General features: G+C 24.8%; 1 protein-coding gene across 3 annotated transcripts in view; it reads left to right on the forward strand.

Annotated features, from left to right (window-relative positions):
- Positions 1 to 24,444, forward strand: part of Cdc14 (cell division cycle protein 14) — a 193,370-nt gene that overhangs the window by 40,081 nt on the left and 128,845 nt on the right. For all 3 annotated transcript variants that reach the window (XM_075297033.1, XM_075297032.1, XM_075297035.1), the window contains exon 2: positions 12,501 to 12,521. The gene's annotated coding sequence lies outside the window, so the exon portion shown is untranslated. The remainder of the gene's footprint in view (positions 1 to 12,500; positions 12,522 to 24,444) is intronic.

Here is a 24,444-nt window from a genome sequence, read left to right on the forward strand (position 1 = left end):
AAATTTTTTTGCTAGCTGCTTAAAAATGCACTTCTCTATCTCTGTCTCTTGGCTGGTGGTTTGAATTGTTTATATGCCATTTAAGCCATTTGTTTTATTAACTTGTAATGAACATGAAAACAGAACAGAACGCGGTTTAGTAGAGTGTCGTTGTCTATTTGTATTTGGCCCAAATGTGGCACAGTAGCCAAGTTTTGTTTGCTGTTATATACCATAGAAAATTACATTTACAACGTAACAGATAAGTTGATGGTGTGCCCAGCAAACAAATTGGAAGAAATCGAAGATTTGTTGGATGTGGTGAGTCATCTTCTTCTATGGCTAACGAGTTCTTGATGAGCACTACCGTACAAGCGAAGTACCCACATTTTCATTGGTCACCCTTTCTTCCATTACTCATTCGCCATTTCAATAGCATTCTCACAAAGTATGAGGTTACTTGTAGCTAGACTTATTCTATCAATATCTTGTAAGGTAGTTCTAGTTGTGCTGTGAAGCTCCAACGTTTGTTGTTTTGGCTAGCACCCATATTAGGTGAAATTTAAACTGCTATACCATCTTGTTGAGAGATTTACGACAGTCTATGGTCGTTTTTTTATTTAGGGAACGCAGTGTCCAAAGATTTGATTGCTGGTTGACTGGCAAAGTTTGCAAAATATTCCCCTCCAACTAAGAGGTACTTCATAAATAGAAATAAAATTTTTACAATATTTGACAACATTTTCTATAGAAATAAAATTTTGCAAAAATTTTCTACAAAAAACAAATGCAAAAATTGTCTATCGAACTAAAATTTTGTAAAAATTTTCTATAGAAATCAAATTTTGCAAAAATTTTCTATAGAAATAAAATTCTGCAGAAATTTTCTATAGAAATAAAATTTTGCTAATATATTCTACAGAAATAAAATTTTGCAAATAATTTATTAAAAAAAAAAAATTGCAATAATTTTCTTTAGAAATAAAATTTTGACAAAATCGTCTATGGAAATAAAATTTTGCAAAAAATTTCTGTAGAAATAAGATTTTGCAAACATTTTCTATAGAAATAAAATTTTGGAAAAATTGTCTATAGAAATAAAATTTTGGAAAAATTTTCTATAGCAGTAAAATTTGACAACACCTTCTATAGAAATAAAATGTTGCACAAATTTTCTACAACAAAAAAAAAAACATTGCAAAAATTTTCTATCGAGCTAAAATTTTGTAAACATTTTCTATAGAAATAAAATTTTGCAAAAAATTTATTTAGAAAAAAATTGCAATAATTTTCTTCATTATTTATTTATTTATTGTTTATTTCAATCATACAGTAAATGTATGATAAAAAAAGAAAAGTAGCATTGGCTACTAAGGCCATCAGCAAAAATTTTCTATAGAAATAAAATTTTACAAAAATTTTTATAGAAATAAAATTCTGAAAAAATTTTCTATAGAAATAAAAATTTGCAAATATATTCTACAGAAATAAAATTTTGCAAAAAATTTATTTAAAAAAATAAATTTGCAATAAGTTTCTTTAGAAATAAAATTTTGACAAAATTTTCTATAGAAATAAGATTTTGCAAAAATCTTCTATAGAAATAAAATTTTGCAAAAATATTCTACAGATATAAAATTTTGCAAAAATGTTCTATCAAAAAAATTGCAAAAATTTTTATCGAACTAAAATTTTGTAAACATTTTGTATAGAAATAAATTTTGCAATAAATTTTGCAAACATTTTCTATAGACATAAATGTGGCAAAAATTTTCTATTGAATTAAATTTTGCAAAAATTTTCCATAGAAATAAATTTTGCAAACATTTTCTATAGAAATAAAATTCTGCAAAAATTTTCTATAGAAATAAAATTTTGCAAAAATATTCTACAGATATAAAATTTTGCAAAAATGTTCTATCAAAAAAATTGCAAAAAAATTTTATCGAACTAAAATTTTGTAACCATTTTCTATAGAAATAAAATTTTGATAACATTTTCTATAGCCATAAATGTGGCAAAAATTTTCTATAGAAATAAACTTCTGCAAAAATTTTCTATAGAAATAAAATTTTGCTAATATAACATATTCTATAGAAATAAAATTTTGCAAAAAATTTATTTAGAAAAAAAAATTTGCAATAATTTTCTTTAGAAATAAAATTTTGACAAAATTGTCTATGGAAATAAAATTTTGCAAAAATTTTCTATAGAAATAAAATTTTGTAAAAATTTTCTACAAAAAAAATTGCAAAGATTTTCTATGAACTAAAATTTTGTAAACATTTTCTATAGAAATAAAATTTTGCAAACATTTTCTATAGACATAAATGTGGCAAACATTTTTTATTGAAATTAAATTTTGCAACATTTTCTATAGAAATAAAATTTCCCAAAAATTTCCTATATAAATTAAATTTTGGCCAAAATGTTCTATAAAGGGTGATACGGTCAAAATTTGGTCAAGGGAAAACGCGTGTAAATCGGTGAAATCGTTTATTTAAAAAATCAAATTAAATTTCTTTTTCAAGTTCAATTAGTATAAAATTCAGGAAAAATATTCAGTTAGGCTTTCGCTTTTCCAAATCCGAATTGCCGGGCCTCACGCTTGACACCTGCCATCAGATTTTGTCCACCTTCTTCGCCGCAGAAAGTCAGTTTGCCTTGAACTGCTGCTCATCCTTAGCAGTTTTTTGGTCTTCTTTAGGTTCCGCTTGACAATAGCCCAGTATTTCTCAATTGGGCCGAGCTCTGGCGTGTTGGGAGGGTTCTTGTCCTTGGGAACCACCTGCACGTTGTTGGCGGCGTACTCCTCCATGGCCTTTTTACCGTAATGGCAAGATGCCAAATCCTGCCAAAACAGTACGGAACAACCGTGTTTCTTCAGGAAAGGCAGCTGACGTTTATTCAAACACTCTTTCACGTAAATTTCTTGGTTGACAGTCCCGGAAGCTATGAAAATGCTGCTTTTCAAGCCACAGGTACAGATGGCTTGCCAAACCAGATATTTCTTTGCGAACTTTCACAGTTTTATTTGCTTGAAAATATCTGCTACCTTTCCCCTTCCTTTTGCCGTATAAAACTCCTGTCCCGGAAGCTGCTTGTAGTCGGCTTTGACGTAGGTTTCGTCGTCCATTACCACGCAGTCAAACTTCGTCAGCATCGTCGTGTACAGCCTCCGGGATCGCGCTTTGGCCGTCGTATTTTGTTTATCATCGCACGGTTGAAAAAGACTGTTTTTCATATGTTTGGCTATAAACATTATATGTTTGGAACACAAATTTTTAAACACAATATTTTTGAGTGCAAGCATATAATGTTCATAAACTAGCATAACATGTTTGGGACATATATGTTAATATGTTAGAACATATTATGTTTGGGACATAAAATGTTTGTAAATATAATATGCTTGGATGCAAACATATATTAATTTAGAAATAGCCTATAAACATATATGTGTTTAGTAGCTTGGAGCGCTATTTAACAGGGAGCGATATTGAATTAAGTTGGTGGTTGTTGCTTGTTATTACAAAATTAACATTTTATTTTTCCTTGGGCAATTGATCAGCTACTTCTTTGATCCTTACAAACTGTGTGGTCCGCTGTTCGAATCCCCGTCCGGCAAAAGGTAAAATTAAAATAAAAAAATCATACAATTGAATAATTTCTTCTACAATGTTTGTATTACAGAAAAAGGTGCTAAGAACTAAAAAATCTCGTGGAAGTGCGAAAGATGTGGGGGAATATACAATTGGGCAGAAACAAAATTTTGAGCATTCAGGTCGAAAACCTATGTTGTCAGCACCTATATTACCTGTTTATTTTCATAATTCATTATGATTGTAAATATATAAATAAATAAATAAAATTTTGAGAATTTTTTTTAAGCATATAATAATTTTGGGTGCAAAATGCTTCCAAACATATTATATGTTCATATAATAACATATTGTTGTTTTGGAAGACAACATTATTGAATTTGGATGCAAAAATACAAAATGTTTGGAACTTAGACTACCCAAACATATATTGTTTAGACCAATATGCTTTCAAACATATTATATATTGGAAGAGATCAAACATATAAATGTTGGGCAATACCCAAAAATGTATATGCTTGAAGCAAAATATGTTTGGGAGTATATGTTACAGAAGCGATTTTTTGTGAGCGTGCGCGATTTGGAATCACTACCTTCTTGTAAGTCGATAGTCCGGCTCGTTTTTTGGCTCGATGCACGGTTGTAGACGATACACCCAGCTTATTTGCGGCATCTCGGAGAGAGAGATTGTAACGGTTGATTTGGCAACTTTTAGCGATTTTGCCAGCTTTGCGTGCGAGTAGCTCGGATTTTCGCGATGCGCGAGCAAAATTTTGATACGCTTGCTTGGACGGCATTTTGACAACTGAAGAGTGAATTTCAAAATCAATATAGGAGCAACATTCTACATACACACACCTTCAAAATGAGGGGTGTTCAGGTTTTTTAAATGCAAAATTGAAAGAAATACGTCAAGTTTATATTGACCAAATTTTGACCGTACCACCCTTTATAAATAAAATTTTGACAAATATAGAAAAAATTTTGTCAATATTTTATTTCTGTAGAAAATTTTGTCAAATTTTATTAGTGTACAAATTTCGGCAAGATTTTCTACAGAAATAAAATTTTGACAAAATATTTTATAGAAATAAAATTTTGTCAGAATTTTCTATAGAAATAAAATTTTGACAAAATTTTGTATAGAAATAAAATTTTGAGAAAATTTTCTATAGGAGAAGAAATTTGAAAGATTTTGCTATAGAACTAACATTTTGACAAAATTTTCTACAGAAATAAAATTTTAACAAAATTTTATATAAATTCAATATAAAACATTTCTACTAACCACAAAAAAAATTGATCATCAACTTCAAAATAAGAGTTTTTTTTTGTCATTTGATAGATTTTTGGTAAAATTTTCTTCAAATTTTGGTAGATTAATTTTGGCACGAGTGGTAACCGTGGCCAAAATACGTCTCTTCGTTAGAAGTTCCTCCAGTACATTTACATTTTTTCGTGTCGGCCAGGGAGGAAAGAAGTCCCCCTAACACCATTGTTCTAAAAACCAGCTAAGAATCCTTCAAATCTGTTGCTGGGTTGACTGCAGTACAAGTAAAAACTATACAAGACAACAAATAGTGGAATATTTTTTGAATGGCATACATTAATCCCTTTAGAATATAGACAATTTATATTCGTAGCTATGAGGTCCCTGAAAAAACCCCTCCTTCAAATCAATATTTAATTATTGAAATTTGATTGTAACGCAACTGAAGTGAAGCTCCCATTACAACGATATCGTAATTAAAAAATGAAATCCCCCACCTGTTTGAAAACAGTTGTGTTGTCCCTTAGTTGTGTTGTTTTGTGTATGGCAGGACCTCTCACTGATGTCCTTAACTTTTATATCATACAACAAAGAGCATTTTTCTAAATGAGAGAAAAATCAGCAAACAGAAACAAAAGAAAGTTAAATGTTAAAAGATGTTAAGAAATTGCGCCTATTGTTTTTCTCGCATATTAAAACAAAATAATACCGCGAAGCTTTTCTTGTCGCTCTCGCCTTCTCATTCACCACATCCACATTGCAAGGATTTACGTCATGATAACGAATAACAAAAAATACATTCGTTGATGGAGGTCCTTTCATTTCTGTTTCAATTGAATTTTGAAACACCCAAGTATTATTGTGCAACCAAATATTTTCCCTTTCCTTCGTTGGGTTAACATTTTACAAAATGTCAATGCTTTTTCAAGGGCTTCGTTTTCTGTAATTATGAAAATTATTTTTCTTTTTATAGTAAAGCAAAAAATAAATAATTTTCAGTATTCTGTATTTAAAACTTTCTGTAGTTGTGGTAACAACATAAAGTGTGTAGAGAGATGGTGCAGTCATTTCATGTGAAATATGTATTCATGGTTAAGTCTTCTGATTGGATCTATGGTGCTATAAGCAATATTAGAATTATTTATAAAATTAAAATTTATAATAATAATATTTTTTTACTATACCCCCAACATAGAATAGGGGTTCGTAAGACACTGAAAAATTGGTCTTAGACCCCATAAATTATATATAGAAGCCGATCACCAGATTTCACTCCCGGACATGGCTGCCACTTGTATCAAAAATACTCTACCAAAATATGAAGAAAAAAATTCCCAATAATCTTTATCAAAATTTTTTTCTATAGAAAATTTTTGCAAAATTTTTTTCTATAGAAAATTTTTGCAAAATTTTTTTCTATAGAAATTTTTTTCAAAATAGAAAATTTTTGCAGATTTTTTTTCTATAGAAAATTTTTGCAAAATTTTTTTCTATAGAAAATTTTTGCAAAATTTATTTCTATAGAAAATTTTTTGCAAAATTTTATTTCTATAGAAAATTGTTGCAAAATTTTATTTCTATAGAAAATTTTTTGAAAAATTTCGTTTCTATAGAAAATTTTGTCATAATTTTATTTCTATGGAAAATTTTGTCAAAATTTTATTTCTAAATAATATTATGTTGAAATTTTATAGAAATTTTTATAGAAAACTTTGTCATAATTTGTATACACACTGTGGAACAGTGTGTATAGAAATTATATAGAAACTTTGTGCAACATGTTATTTCTATGGAAAATTTTTGAAAAATTTTATTGCTATAAAAAATGTGAAAAATTTTATTTCTATCGAAAAATTTTGTACAATTTTATTCCTATAGAAAATTTTTGAAAATTTTTATTTCTATATAAAATTTTTGAAAATTTGTATACCCTGCGCCACACTGTGGAACAGGGTATTATAAGTTAGTGCATATGTTTGCAACACCCAGAAGGAGACGAGATAGACACATGGTGTCTTTGGTAATAATGCATAGGGTGGGTCCCTGAGTCGATGTAGCCGTGTCCATCTGTTAGTCCGTCCGTCTGTCTGTTAACAAATTTTTGTGATCAAAGTCTAGGTCGCAGTTTTAGTCCAATCGACTTCAAATTTGGCACAAGTTTCTGTTTAGGGTCAGAATAGAACCCTATTGATTTTGGAAGAAATCGGTTAAGATTTAGATATAGATTGAAATTTTTTACAAGTAGAACAATTAGTACCACAGTCAAGCGTGCCAAATTTGATTGAAATCGGTTCAGATTTAGATATAGCTCCCATATATATCTTTCGCTTATATGGCCCCAGAAGCCAGAGTTTTACCCTGACTTGCTTGAAATTTTGCACAAGGAGAACAATTAGTACTACAGTCAAGTGTGCCAAATTTGATTGACATCGGTTCAGATTTAGATATAGCTCCCATATATATCTTTCGCCCGATATGGACTTATATGGCCCCAGAAGCCAGAGTTTTACCCTGAATTGCTTGAAATTTTGCACAAGTAGAACAATTAGTACTACAGTCAAGTGTGCCAAATTTGATTGACATCGGTTCAGATTTAGATATAGCTCCCATATATATCTTTCGCCCGATATGGACTTATATGGCCCCAGAAGCCATAGTTTTACCCTGACTTGCTTGAAATTTTGCCCAAGAAGAACAATTAGTACTACAGTTAAGTGTGCCAAATTTTATTGAAATCGGTTCAGATTTAGATATAGCTCTCATATATATCTTTCGCCCGTTATGGGCTTATATGGCCCCAGAAGCCAGAGTTTTAGCCCAATTTGGTTGAAATTTTGCACAAGGAGAACAATTAGTACTACAGTCAAGTGTGCCAAATTTGATTGACATCGGTTCAGATTTAGATATAGCTCCCACATATATCTTTCGCCCGATATGGATTTATATGGCCCCAGAAGCCAGAGTTTTAGCCCAATTTGGTTGAAATTTTGAACAAGGAGAACAATTAGTACTACAGTCAAGTGTGCCAAATTTGATTAAAATCGGTTCAGATTTAGATATAGCTCCCATATATATATCTTTCGCCCGATATGGACTTATATGGCCCCAGAAGCCATAGTTTTACCCTGACTTGCTTGAAATTTTGCACAAGAAGAACAATTAGTACTACAGTCAAGTGTGCCAAATTTTATTGAAATCGGTTCAGATTTAGATATAGCTCCCATATATATCTTTCGCCCAATTTTCCGTCATATGACCACAGAGGTAAAAGTTGTAGTCCGATTTACGTTTTGTTTACGATTTACAGGGAGTAGAATTAAAATACTATATATACATGCCAAATTTAATTGAAATCGGTTCAGATTTCGATATAGCTTCCATATATATGTTTTTCCGATTTGGTCAAAAATTGCCAAAATACCCTAATTTTCCTTATAAAATCGCCACTGCTAAGTCGAAAACTTTTAAAAGTGACTCAAATTTTCTTTTATTTTTAATACGTATCTATCGACCGATAAATCATAAATACACTTTTGCGAAGTTGCCTCAAAATTGGTTCAGATTTAAATGTTTCCCATATTTTTTTAACTAACATTGTGTTCCACCACACACTCAAAAAAAAGTTTACTTGGATCCAAAGATTTTGACCTTCCCTTAAGGATTTTCGTATTGATTCCGAGCCAAAGATGCGGCTTCTTTAAAATAAAGAAATTTTTTAGTGACCTATCTGACTTTAAATCTAGGACCAATAAAATTAAAATTAGGATACAGATCTCATTTATCGAATTTTCATTCTCTTTTCGCGGTTTATTAATAAAGGAAGTCACGTACAAATAAATGCCAGTTTAAAAATCCAAATTATAGCGGATACTTCAAAGTAAAAAATGTTTTCTTAATTCCAAAAAAAACAAAAAAACTTTAAACCAAAGACGCTAAATCCTCAAAATAAGTCTTTGCCTATATTTGAAGCGTTTTTATCTTAAATCTAAAGTTTCAATATTTCAGTTAATTTAAGGACAATTTCTTTAAATAAAAAATGTGTTTCTTTACTTTAAGGAAAATTAGCCTTAGTTCAAAGACATGCGACTTTAACGGAGGGATGCAAATTTACAAAATTTGTGTCCTAAATTTAATGCGAAAGATTTTTGAATCAAAGATTACAAACTTTATTTTAATTTAAATTTCATTATTTGAAAGAAATTTTTCCTTAATATTTTGTAAATTTCGCATCCTAAAATTTAGATTGCGTAATCTTTAAGTTTACGTCACAATTTTTTTCAGTGCAGGGCATTAGCCGACTTAAATTTAAAGTTTACAAATATTGTAGAGCTCTGTCCAGATCTGGTCAGATTTAAATATATGTATATGGGAACATAAACCTTTATATATAGCACACAATACATTGGACGGATTTGATATGATATCGAAAATGTGGATCTACAAAGTGGTGCAGTATATAATATAGTCGGCCCCACCGGACTTTAGACTTTCCTTACTTGTTTTCTATAGAAAACTTTGTCACGATTTTTTTTCTATACAAAATTTTTACAAAATTTTATTTCTATAGAAAATGTTTGCAAAATTTTATTTGTATCGAAAATTTTTGCAAAATTTTATTTCTATAGAAAATTTTTGTCAAAATTTTATTTCCATGGAAAATTTTTGTCAAAATTTTATTTCTATTGATTTTTTTTTATTTTTTTTCTATAGAAATTTTTGTCAAAATTTAATTTCTATAGAAATGTTTTGCAAAATTGTATTTATATAGAAAATTTTGTCAAATTTTTATTTCTATAGAAAATTATGCCAAAATTTTTATTTCTATAAAAATTTTTTTGCAAAATTGTATTTATATAGAAAATTTTGTCAAATTTTTTATTTCTATGGAAAATTTTGTCAAAATTTTATTTCTATAAAAAAAATTGCAAAATTTTATTTCTAAAGAAAATTTTGTCAAATTTTTATTTCTATAAAAAATTATGCCAAAATCTTTATTTCTATAAAAAAATTTTTGCAAATTTTATTGCTATAGAAAATTTTTGCAAAATTTTATTTGTATCGAAAATTTTTGCAAAATTTTATTTGTACCAAAAATTTTTGCAAAATTTTATTTGTATCGAAAATTTTTGCAAAATTTTGTTTGTATCGAAAATATTTGTCAAAATTTTATTTCTATAGATTTTTTTTTAAATTTTTTTTCTATAGAACATGTTTGTCAAAATTTAATTTCTATAGAAAATTTTTGCAAAATTGTATTTATATAGAAAATTTTGTCAAATTTTTATTTCTATAGAAAATTATGCCAAAATCTTTATTTCTATAAAAAAAAAATTTGCAAAATTGTATTTATATAGAAAATTTTGTCAAATTTTTTATTTCTATGGAAAATTTTGTCAAAATTTTATTTCTATAAAAAAATTTGTAGATTTTTATTTCTATAGAAAATTATGCTAAAATCTTTATTTCTATAAAAAAGAAAATTATGCCAAAATCTTTATTTCTATAAAAAAAAAAATTTTGCAAAATGTTATTTCTATAGAAAATGTTTGCATAATTTTATTGCTATAGAAAATTTTTGCAAAATTTTATTTGTATCGAAAATTTTTGCAAAATTTTATTTGTACCAAAAATTTTTGCAAAATTTTATTTGTATCGAAAATTTTTGCAAAATTTTGTTTGTATCGAAAATATTTGTCAAAATTTTATTTCTATAGATTTTTTTTAAATTTTTTTTTCTATAAAAAATGTTTGTCAAAATTTAATTTCTATAGAAAATTTTTGCAAAATTGTATTTATATAGAAAATTTTGTCAAATTTTTATTTCTATAGAAAATTATGCCAAAATCTTTATTTCTATAAAAAAAAATTTTGCAAAATTGTATTTATATAGAAAATTTTGTCAAATTTTTTATTTCTATGGAAAATTTTGTCAAAATTTTATTTCTATAAAAAAAAAAATTGTAGATTTTTATTTCTATAGAAAATTATGCTAAAATCTTTATTTCTATAACAAAAAAATTTTGCAAAATTTTATTTCTATAGAAAATGTTTGCATAATTTTATTGCTATAGAAAATTTTTGCAAAATTTTATTTGTATCGAAAATGTTTGCAAAATTTTATTTGTATCGAAAATTCTTGCAAAATTTTATTTGTATCGAAAATTTTTGCAAAATTTTGTTTGTATCGAAAATATTTGTCAAAATTTTATTTCTATAGATTTTTTTTAAATTTTTTTTTTCTATAGAAAATGTTTGTCAAAATTTAATTTCTATAGAAAATTTTTGCAAAATTGTATTTATATAGAAAATTTTGTCAAATTTTTATTTCTATAGAAAATTATGCCAAAATCTTTATTTCTATAAAAAAAATTTGCAAAATTGTATTTATATAGAAAATTTTGTCAAATTTTTTATTTCTATGGAAAATTTTGTCAAAATTTTATTTCTATAAAAAAAATTGTAGATTTTTATTTCTATAGAAAATTATGCTAAAATCGTTATTTCTATAAAAAAAAAATTTGCAAAATTTTATTTCTATAGAAAATGTTTGCATAATTTTATTGCTATAGAAAATTTTTGCAAAATTTTATTTGTATCGAAAATTTTTGCAAAATTTTATTTGTATCGAAAATTCTTGCAAAATTTTATTTGTATCGAAAATTTTTGCAAAATTTTGTTTGTATCGAAAATATTTGTCAACATTTTATTTCTATAGATTTTTTTTAATTTTTTTTTTCTATAGAAAATGTTTGTCAAAATTTAATTTCTATAGAAAATTTTTGCAAAATTGTATTTATATAGAAAATTTTTGTCAAATTTTTATTTCTATAGAAAATTATGCCAAAATCTTTATTTCTATAAACAAATTTTTGCAAAATTGTATTTATATAGAAAATTTTGTCAAATTTTTATTTCTATGGAAAATTTTGTCAAAATTTTATTTCTATAAAAAAAAATTGCAAAATTTTATTACTATAGAAAATTTTGTCAAATTTTTATTTCTATAGAAAATTATGCCAAAATCTTTATTTCTGTAAAAAAAAATTTTGCAAAATTTTATTTCTGTAGAAAATTTTATCAAAATTTTAATTCTATAGAAAATTATGGCAAAATCTTTATTTGTATAAAAAAGAAAATTTGCAAAATTTTATTTCTGTAGAAAATTTTGTCAAATTTTTATTTCTATAGAAAATTATGCCAAAATCTTTATTTCTATAATAAAAAATTTGCAAAATTTTATTTCTATAGAAATTTTTTGCAAAATTTTAATTCTATAGAAAATTATGCCAAAATCTTTATTTCTATTAAAAAAATTTTTGCAAAATTTTATTTCTATAGAAAATTTTGTCAAAATTTTAATTTTATAGAAAATAGTTTTTCTCTGACTGCATTTATATTACTAGCGATTATGATAATTCAATCAATTAGAATTAATCACATTCTATTTCTGTTGAATGTTTTTAAATAAAACCCTTATAAAATTTGAATATTGAAATTATGTGGGATTATGGCCACCATGTTTATCGAAGTTATTTTTAATTTATTTTCATGACCCATTTTTATGTTAACAATTCGTACATAAATATCATTAATTAAGTAAGAAATATTATAGTTCTATTTCTAATAATTTGTTTTTCTTTCTATTGCAGCTCATATAAAAGAAAATAAATGTAAGTTTTTAATAAGATTGTATTTTTGTTAACCTGAAAAATTAATTTTTTTTTTACTTCAATTATGGAATTAATTGAAATAACAGGTTGGCTGATAAGTCCCCGGTCTAACAAAGAAAAACACATTTTTTTGTCAAAATTCGTTTTTATTATTCAACATAGTTCCCTTCAAGAGCGATACAACGATTATAACGACCTTCCAAATTTTTGATACCATTTTGGTAGTACTCCTTCGGTTTTGCCTCAAAATAGGCCTCAGTTTCGGCTATCACCTCTTCATTGCAGCCAAATTTTTTCCCTACGAGCATCCTTTTGAGGTCTGAGAACAAGAAAAAGTCGCTGGGCGCCAGATCTGGAGAAGCAATTCGAAGCCCAATTCATGAATTTTTGCCATCGTTCTCAATGACTTGTGGCACGGTGCGTTGTCTTGGTGGAACAAAACTTTTTTCTTCTTCATATGGGGCCGTTTTGCCGCGATTTCGATCTTCAAATGCTCCAATAATGCCATATAATAGTCACTGTTGATGGTTTTTCCCTTCTCAAGATAATCGATAAAAATTATTCCATGCGCATCCCAAAAAACAGAGGCCATTACTTTGCCAGCGCACTTTTGAGTCTTTCCACGCTTCGGAGACGGTTCACCGGTCGCTGTCCACTCAGCCGACTTTCGATTGGACTCAGGAGTGTAGTGATGGAGCCATGTTTCATCCATTGCCACATATCGACGGAAAAACTCGGGTGTATTACGAGTTAACAGCTGCAAACACCGCTCAGAATCATCAACACGTTGTTGTTTTTGGTCAAATGTGAGCTAGCGCGGCACCCATTTTGCACAGAGCTTCCGCATGTCCAAATATTGATGAATGATATGACCAACACGTTCCTTTGATATCTTTAAGGCCTCTGCTATCTCGATCAACTTCATTTTACGGTCATTCAAAATCATTTTGTGGATTTTTTTTGATGTTTTCGTCGGTAACCACCTCTTTCGGGCGTCCACTGCGTTCACCGTCCTCCGTGCTAATTTCACCACGCTTGAATTTTGCATACCAATCAATTATTGTTGATTTCCCTGGGGCAGAGTCCGGAAACTCATTATCAAGCCATGTTTTTGCTTCCACCGTATTTTTTCCTTCAGAAAACAGAATTTTATCAAAAGACGAAATTCCTTTTTTTCCATTTTTTTCACAATAACAAAAGCTGCTTCACAAAAGACGATCTATCTCACAAACTAATTGACTTACAGACGTCAAATTTTGACACGAATCATTTGAAGGTTGGTACTATATAAAACTAATATGTATTTAATACTAGCGACGCCATCTATGTGTCAGACCGGGGACTTATCAGCCAACCTCTGTTAGCTTTGATATCAAACATTATAGTGTAACAATGCGATAAAAAAAAATAATTTGTCAAATTAATTTCTGCTTTTGATTTGATTAAAAAATTTAATTGAATCGATTAAATTTTTAATACAATATTATTTCCACTTTTATTAAAATTTAAATTGAAAAATTGTTTGTGATATTTTTTTTTTGTTTTTCAATCACAAAATAATTTTGATACAATTATTTCTCTATTAAGAATTTTTAATTAGTTTAATTAGAAATTGATTTAACAAAAATATGTATATAAGCTTCAGTTCAGTCCAACTCATTGCCATTTTCGATAATGTATTGGTGTAATAATTAAAAGTTCAATGATCCTGACGACGGCATTTCCATTACACCCATTGAAAATATATAGCATATATATGAAAGTAAATCTATAACGTCATGTGCCTATTTTTAATTAAATTTGTATCTGCATTGCATAGTTTTTTTTTTTTTTTGAAATCTATTTTAAAAATTCCCCACAATTCATTTACCTGTAGTTGTTTAGGAACCCACACACATACATTATTACCACCCTTATAAGGGAGGCTAATCTATTTTTAGGCCAATGAAATTTCTTTCAACAGAACCCTGTTGAACTCGAATGCCATGTTTCTTAGTTTTTTTTTTGCATTTGTGCCGTGCAAAATTGAAGATGATTGTAATTTTGGCATCTTGTCAACGAAAAAATATGATTTTTTTCTTTTGTGGTATGAATAAGATTTTCATAGAATTATATGAATACCTTTGCAAATGCATATATAAATGGAATAATATCAAATTAAATTTCTAAAGTAAAAATATATCCAAAACTAAAGAAAAAATGGTCTTTGGTTCAAAGGTATTGATTACGAACTAATTTATGGATGTTAAAAAAAGAAAATTTCTATAGATATGTTAAAAAAGCAAATGGCCTTTAATAAGTCTAAATTTATTCTATAAAGTTATTGCGGCTTTTCATAATTTCGATAATTTTGTGAAACTTGATCTTAAATCTGGAATAGATTTCATAATTTGAATCCGAAGCCTATTATAAGGCATAAGGGAGCCACTGTAGTGCAATGGTTAGCATGCCCGCCTTGCATACACAAGGTCGTGGGTTCGATTCCTGCTTCGACCGAACATCAACAAGTTTTTTATGTTAGCCTGATATCAACGCAGGCTGGTTTTTCGTCCAAATCAATTTCTTTACATTAATTACAATTTTAAATGCGAGCTAATTGGACATGAAGACAAGTTTTTCAACGGTTGATTATCCCACCTCAGTAATGCTGGTGACATTTCTGAGGATTTCAAAGCTTCTCTAAGTGGTTTCACTGCAATGTGGAACGCCGTTCGGACTCGGCTATAAAAAGGAGGTCCTTTGTCATTGAGCTTAACATGGAATCGGGCAACGCTCAGTGATAAGAGAGAAGTTCACCAATGTGGTATCAAAATGGTCTGAATTGTCTAAGTGAGCCTGATACATCGGGCTGCCACCTAACCTATGCTATAAGGCATTGTCCAATTTATGTGCCACCCATGAGATACAACAAGATCTAGCGAAGGGTATGTCCCTTTCAGATACTTTACACAGAAAAAAATAACACCAGCATTTTTCCAATTAAAATTTTAATTGAGTTTATAAAAATATTCAATTAAAAATTTAATTGATTCCAATTTTTTTTTTAAATTGAATTTTTACACAGAAAAAAATAACACCAGCATTTTTCCAATTAAAATTTTAATTGAGTTAAAAAAAATACTCAATTAAAAATTTAATTGATTCCAATTTTTTTTTAATTGAAACAAAAATCGATCACAAAAATTAGTTGTATCAATTAATTTTTTAATTGACTTTGGTGATTCATACACACAAAAAAATTTTTTTTCTGATTCAATCACGAAATTAATTGATCAAATTAATTTTTAATTGAAATGTCTTCAATCACAGAAATGATAGTATCAATTAAAAAATTAATTGAAGGTCAATTCAAAAATTAATTGATCCAATTAAAAAATTAATTGGTACTATTAATTTTCGTGATTGATTTTTGTTTCAATTCAAAAATTTGTTGATTCAATTAAATTTTTAATTCAATATTTTTTAAAACTCAATTAAAATTTGAATTGGAAAAATTTTCGTGAAATTTTTTTCTGTGTACTATCATTTCTATGATTGAAGACATTTAAATTAAAAATTAATTAGTTCAATTAATTTCGTGATTGAAGACAAAAAATATTTTTTTGTATGTCGATAAACATTCTATAGATTTTTGAAAACTACCTTATTTTTAAATATTTTTATTACATATTGTATAATGTTATTTAAAAAAAATTAGAATCTTTAGAAATCTATTGAATATTTGCCGACCTATAAACCAGTTAAGAAAATTATTAAAAATATTTAAACTTTCAATTAATATATAAATTGAATCAAAATATATTTTCAATAAAAAATTTTAGCAACATTTTATTTTTATAGAAAATTTTTGCAAAATTTTATTTCTATAGAAAATTTTGTAAAAATTTTATTTCTATAGATTTTTTTTTTAATTTTATTTCTATAGAAAATTTTGTCAAAATGTTTTATAGAAATTTTTGCAAAATTTTATTTCTATACGAAATTTTTGCAAAATTTTATTTCGATGAAAAATTATGTCAAATTTTTATTTCTATAGGAAATGATGTCAAAATTTTATTTCTATAGAAAATGTTGTCAAAATTTTATTACTATAGAAAATTTTGTAAAAATTTTATTTCTATAGGAAATTTTTGCAAAAAAAAATTTATAGAAAATTTTGTTCAAATTTTATTTCTATAGAAAATTTTTTCAAAATTTTTTTACCTATTGAAAATTTTCTCAAAATTGTATTTCTACAAAAAATGTCAAAATTTTATTTCTGTAGAAAATTTTATCAAAATGTTATTTCTATAGAAATTTTTATCAAAATTTTATTTCTGTATAAAATTTTGTCAACATTTTATTTCTGTAGAAAATTTTGTCAAAACTTTATTTCTATAGAAATTTTTGTCAAAATTTTATTTCTATAGAAAATTTTGTCAAAAAATTATTTCTATAGAAAATTTTGTCAAAATGTTATGTCTATAGAAAATTTTATTAAAATTGTATTTCTATAGAAAACTTTGTCAATTTTATCTCTATAGAACAACATTTTGTCCAAATTTTATTTCTATAGAAAATGTTGTCCAAATTTTATTTCTATAGAAAATGTTGTCAAAATTTTATTTCTATAGAAAATATTGTCAAAATTTTATTACTATAGAAAATTTTGTAAAAATTTTATTTCTATAGAAAATTTTTGCAAAAAAAAAATTATAGAAAATTTGGTCCAAATTTTATTTCTATAGAAAAAATTTTATTCCTATTGAAAATTTTCTCAAAATTGTATTTCTACAAAAAATTTTGTCAAAATTTTATTCCTATAGGAAAGTTTTGAAAAATTTTATTTCTATAGAAAAATTTGTTAAAATTTTTTTCGATAGAAAATTTTGTCAACATTTTATTTCTATAGAAAATTTTGTTAAAATTTTATTTCTATAGAAAATTTGAGAATTATTTTTCATAGTTTCGGCTATAGGTCGATTAAAAAACATAGATATGATGTTTTTCTTTTATTTTTATTTCCAATATTTCGGTTGACTTCGTCAAAACCGTTTTCAAGGATTTGTTCTGGTGTACAGAGCTTCACACTCTGTTTTAAATTTGTTCAAAATATTATATCTATATAAACTTGATGTACCTCTTAGTTGGAGAGGTATATTTTGCAATATCAACCAAAACATCAAGAATTCTACCAAACTGTAAAAAATCTACCATTTTTGATAGAATTATACCAACTGTGGCAACCGTGGTAGGGAGAGGTTATAAAATTAATATGAAGTACCTGATTTTTGGATATTTGGACGGAGAGTGGATGTACTCGTTGCCCTACACTATGAAACTTGAAGGAAAATACCCTTATTTACTTAAAATTTTCTGGACGGTTAAGAGTGCTGTCCACTTCTGTATTTGATCTGGGAAACCGTCGGCCCTTAAAAAAAAAGCAAAATACAGCCTCTTAACTTGAAATTTATGAATTTAAATTAATTACTTTTTTAATTTAATCACCTTCTCCCAGGTGATTAAATTAATATACACTGCAAAAAAAAAGCATACTCGGTTCCAAAGATTTTGTCTTTACTTTAAAAAATTTGGTATTGATTCCGAGCCAAAGAAGCGTAGAATACAAGTAAGGATACTTTTAAGACACAATTCTCTTTTAAATTTAGGTTTTGTGTACTTGCTTCTAGGAAGCAAATTCTAATTTTTCGCTTTCTCAGCTTTTTTTCTTCATATGCTATCAAAGTCCTTTAAAAACGAGTTAACGGCAACTTTATTTTCCAAATTACGACTCGACTTCCAGTAGAAATTATGCTATGTTTGAAGTAAAAAACTTCTTTAAAATAAAGTTTTGAAAAACATGTCCTATATTTGAACGATTTTTTGCTTTGTAGTCAAGATGCATAAAGACAACAAATTTAAAGACAATTTCATTAAATTTAAAGAATTTTTCTGAATTATTAAAGTCAAGTTGGGAAGGACAATAATGAAAAATATAAAATTCGTCGATTTACTTGAAATTTATAGGTACCGTTGGGTAGTTTGTGAAATATCTGGTTGGTGAAGAACGAAGGAGAGGGCTCTCTTTTGCCCGATTTTTTTGAACATTGAATGTAGAGGGTTGCCCATAAATAGGAACTCTTTACATAATTTTATAATTTTTGTAAAAATTTGTTCTTCAAATTTACTTTTCCTTTTTCCGGTTTATTGTTAGGAAATAATTAGCGTCATAGTTATTAAATAAATAAATTAAATTAAATATTGACTCAAATCTAAAGAAAAATCTAACTATAATTACCATATATTTATAATCAAGTATATTTTTTATTTCTTATTAATTCTGTAATTGTAAATGATAATTTTCGTCATTGAAGACTTTTTAATTAAAAAAAAAAAACAACATAATTAGATCAATTAATTTCGTCATTGAATCCGAAAAAAATCTATGTAGCTTCCTAAAAATATCTTCATATAAAACAAAAATCGTGCCTTTGGCTCGGAATCTATGCCACAGTCCCTAAGGGAAGGTAAAAATCTTTCGATCCAAGTAAACGTTGTTTTAATTGAGATAATTTTTTTTCTAAAGAATTTTCTGTTTATACCGATGCGTATAATTTAAGTTTTTCTTTTCAAAAGTAGCTGGTATCTTCTTCAAACTATGTATGCTAAATGATATCATCGTTGTACTTCTTCCACTAACGTATCCTAAATATAAAAATTCGTCTTGTTTTTCGTAATGGAAAAGGGTCAATGACTTGACCATTCAGCATGTAATAGTAATTGGATTTTGCTGTCCACTATTCTATTTCTGTTCCGTGTTTTTTCAATTATGTTTCTTGAAAATGATATTATGAAAAGGATGTATGACGTTAATGCATCTTTTGAGTTCGTGAAGGAGTTGCTGTTGCTGTTACAAAGTAAGAAAATCCAAAAACACTACTCTGAAATAATGTAGTGTCAGATGTCCATGCTACCATTTTGCGAGTATCATTTTCAAAATCTATTTAAAAAACATGAGAGGTTGCCACCGGAAATTGGGTATTTGATTTTGTTGATGGCTTGTGTTGTTTTTTACTGAAACTAATCTGTTCATCCTTTACGGAAGCAAAGGAAAAGATATTCAAAATGAAAAAAGGATTGCTGGTCTTGATGATTTGCAAAAAAAAAGAAAGAAATATCAGTGCAGACTCAGGAGCAATGATTTGGTTTCGGGAAGTCGTTTAAGTAGTCATGATTTAAGGAAAAAGTAAAGATGTAAAATATAGAAAAGTTTGTGAAAATGTTATTTCTATAGAAGATTTTGTCAAATTTTCATTTTTATAGAAAATTTTTGCAAAATTTTATTTCTATAGAAAATTTTTGCACAATTTTATTTCTATAGAAAATTTTTGCAAAATTTTATTTCTATAGAAGATTTTGTCAAATTTTCATTTCTATAGAAAATTTTTGCAAAAATTTATTTCTATAGAAAATTTTTGAAAAATTTATTTCCATAGAAAATTTTATGATAATTTCATTTCTATAGAAAATTTTTAGCAAAATTTTATTTCTATAGAAAAGTTTTGCAAAATTTTATTTCTATAGAACTTTTTTTGCAAAATTTTATTTCTATAGAAAAAATTTTGCGAAATTTTATTTCTATAGAAAATTTTTGCAAAAATTTTATTTCTATAGAACATTTTTTTCAAAATTTTATTTCTATAGAACATTTTTTTCAAAATTTTATTTCTATAGAACATTTTTTGCAAAATTTTATTTCTATAGAAAATTTTTGCAAATATAAATTTCTATAGAAAATTTTGTCAAAATTGAATTTCTATAGAAATTTTTGTCACAATTTTATTTCTATAGAAAATTTTGTCAACATTTTATTTCTATAGAAAATTTTGTCAAAATTTTATTTCTATAGAAAATTTTGTCAAAATTCTATTTCTGTAGAAAATTTTGTCCAAATTTTATTCCTATAAAAAATTTTGTCAAAATTTTATTTCTATAGAACAGTTTTTCAAAATTTTGTATCTATAGAAAATTTTGTCAAAATTTTATTTCTATAGATTTTTTTTTCAAAAATTTATTTCTATAGAACAGTTTTTCAAAATTTTATTTCTATAGAAAATTTTATCAAAATGTTATTTCTATAGAATTTTTTTTTCAAAAATTTATTTCTCTAGACAAAATTTTATTTCTATAGAATATTTTGTCAAAATTTTATCTGTATAGAAAATTTTGTCAAAATTTTATCTCAATAGAAAATTTTATCTCTATAGAAAATTTTGTCAAAATTTTCTTTCTATAGAAAATTTTGTCAAAATTTTATTTCTATAAAAAATTTTGTCAAAATTTTATCTCTATAGAAAATTTTGTCAAAATTTTATTTCTATAGAAAATTTTGTCACAATTTTATTTCTATAGAAAATTCTGTCAAAATTTTATTTCTATAGAAAATTTTGTCAAAATTTTATTTCTACAGAAAATTTTGTCAAAATTTTATCTCTATAGAAAATTTGGCAAAAACTTTATCTCTATAGAAAATTTTGTCAAAATTTTATTTCTATAGAAAATGTTCTGAAAATTTTATTTTTATAGAAAATTTCTCAAAATTTTATTTATATAGAAAATTTTGTCAAAATTTTATCTCTATAGAAAATTTTATCAAAATTTTATTTTTATAGAAAATTTTGTCCAAATTTTATTTCTATAAAAAATTTTGTCAAAATTTTATTTCTATAGAAAATTTTGTCAAAATTTTATTTCTATAGATTTTTTTTCAAAAATTTATTTCTGTAGACAAAATTTTATTTATATAGAATATTTTGTCAACATTTTATTTCTATAGAAAATTTTATTTTTATAGAAAATTTTGTCAAAATTTTATCTCTATAGAAAATGTTGTCAAAAATTTTGTCAAAATTTTTGTTTTTATAGAAAAGTTTGTCAAAATTTTATCTCTATAGAAAATTTTGTCAAAATTTTATTTCGTTATAAAATTTTGTCAAAATTTTATTTCAATAGAAAATTTTTTCAAAATTTTATTTCTATAGAAAATTTTCTCAAAATTTTATTTCAATAGAAAATTTTGTCAAAATTTTATCTCTATAGAAAATTTTATCAAAATTTTATTTCTATAGAAAATTTTGTCCAAATTTTAATTCTATAAAAAATTTTGCCAAAATTTTATTTCTATAGAAAATTTTGTCAAAATTTTATATCTATAGAAAATTTTGTCAAAATTTTATTTCTATAGATTTTTTTCAAAAATTTATTTCTGTAGACAAAATTTTATTTATATAGAATATTTTGTTAACATTTTATTTCTATAGAAAATTTTATTTTTATAGAAAATTTTGTCAAAATTTTATTTCTATAGAAAATTTTGTCAAAATTTTATTTCTATAGATTTTTTTTTTTCAAAAATTTATTTCTATAGACAAAGTTTTATTTCTATAGAATATTTTGTCAATATTTTATTTCTATAGAAAATTTTCTGAAAATTTTATTTTTATAAAAAATTTCTCAAAATTTTATTTCTGTAGAAAATTTTGTCAAAATTTTATCTCTATAGAAAATTTTGTCAAAATTTTATTTCTTAGAAAATTTTGTCAAAATTTTATTTCTATAGAAAATTTTTGCAAAATTTTATTTGTATAGAAAATTTTTGCAAAATTTGATTTGTATAAAAAATTTTGTCAAAATTTTATTTGTATAGAAAGTTTTGTCAAAATTTTATTTCTATAGAAAATTTTGTCAAAATTTTATTTCTATAACAATTTTTATCAAAATTTTATTTCTGTAGAAAATTTTGTCAAAATTTTATTTTAATAGAAAATTTTCTCAAAATTTTATTTTAATAGAAAATTTTCTCAAAATTTTATTTTAATAGAAAATTTTCTCAAAATATTATTTCTATAGAAAATTTTGTCACAATTTTATTTCTATAGAAAATTTTGTCAAAATTTTATCACTATAGAAAATTTTGTTAAAATTTTATCTCTATAGAAAATTTTGTCAAAAATGATGTCAAAATTTTTGTTTTTATAGAAAAGTTTGTCAAAATTTTATCTCTATAGAAAATTTTGTCAAAATTTTATTTCAATAGAAAATTTTTTCAAAATTTTATTTCTATAGAAAATTTTGTCAAAATTTTATTTCTATAGAATTTTGTGTTTTCAAAAATTTATTTCTATAGACAAAATTTTGTCTCTATAGAAAATTTTGTCAACATTTTATCTCTATAAAAAATTTTGTCAAAATTTTATCTCTATAGAAAATTTTGTCAAAATTTTATCTCTATAGAAATTTTTGTCAAAATTTTATTTCTGTGGTAAATTTTGTCAAAAGTTTATCTCTATAGAAAATTTTGTATAAATTTTATCTCTATAGAAAATTTTGTCAAAATTTTATTTCTATAGAAAAGTTTGTCAAAATTTTATTTCTATAACAATTTTTATCAAAATTTTATGTCTGTCGAAAATTTTGTCAAAATTTTATCTCTATAGAAAATTTTGTCAAAATTTTATATCTATAGAAAATTTTGTCAACATTTTATCTCTATAAAAAATTTTGTCAAAATTTTATCTCTATAGAAAATTTTGTCAAAATTTTATCTCTATAGAAAATTTTATCTCTATAGAAAATTTTGTCAAAATTGAATTTCTATAGAAATTTTTGTCACAATTTTATTTCTATAGAAAATTTTGTCAACATTTTATTTCTATAGAAAATTTTGTCAAAATTTTATTTCTATAGAAAATTTTGTCAAAATTCTATTTCTGTAGAAAATTTTGTCCAAATTTTATTCCTATAAAAAATTTTGTCAAAATTTTATTTCTATAGAACAGTTTTTCAAAATTTTGTATCTATAGAAAATTTTGTCAAAATTTTATTTCTATAGATTTTTTTTTCAAAAATTTATTTCTATAGAACAGTTTTTCAAAATTTTATTTCTATAGAAAATTTTATCAAAATGTTATTTCTATAGAATTTTTTTTTCAAAAATTTATTTCTCTAGACAAAATTTTATTTCTATAGAATATTTTGTCAAAATTTTATCTGTATAGAAAATTTTGTCAAAATTTTATCTCAATAGAAAATTTTATCTCTATAGAAAATTTTGTCAAAATTTTCTTTCTATAGAAAATTTTGTCAAAATTTTATTTCTATAAAAAATTTTGTCAAAATTTTATTTCTATAGAAAATTTTGTCAAAATTTTATTTCTATAGAAAATTTTGTCACAATTTTATTTCTATAGAAAATTCTGTCAAAATTTTATTTCTATAGAAAATTTTGTCAAAATTTTATTTCTACAGAAAATTTTGTCAAAATTTTATCTCTATAGAAAATTTGGCAAAAACTTTATCTCTATAGAAAATTTTGTCAAAATTTTATTTCTATAGAAAATTTTCTGAAAATTTTATTTTTATAGAAAATTTCTCAAAATTTTATTTATATAGAAAATTTTGTCAAAATTTTATCTCTATAGAAAATTTTATCAAAATTTTATTTTTATAGAAAATTTTGTCCAAATTTTATTTCTATAAAAAATTTTGTCAAAATTTTATTTCTATAGAAAATTTTGTCAAAATTTTATTTCTATAGATTTTTTTTCAAAAATTTATTTCTGTAGACAAAATTTTATTTATATAGAATATTTTGTCAACATTTTATTTCTATAGAAAATTTTATTTTTATAGAAAATTTTGTCAAAATTTTATCTCTATAGAAAATGTTGTCAAAAATTTTGTCAAAATTTTTGTTTTTATAGAAAAGTTTGTCAAAATTTTATCTCTATAGAAAATTTTGTCAAAATTTTATTTCGTTATAAAATTTTGTCAAAATTTTATTTCAATAGAAAATTTTTTCAAAATTTTATTTCTATAGAAAATTTTCTCAAAATTTTATTTCAATAGAAAATTTTGTCAAAATTTTATCTCTATAGAAAATTTT

Source organism: Haematobia irritans, chromosome 2, assembly GCF_050003625.1.
Source record: "Haematobia irritans isolate KBUSLIRL chromosome 2, ASM5000362v1, whole genome shotgun sequence".
Taxonomy (NCBI): domain Eukaryota; kingdom Metazoa; phylum Arthropoda; class Insecta; order Diptera; family Muscidae; genus Haematobia; species Haematobia irritans.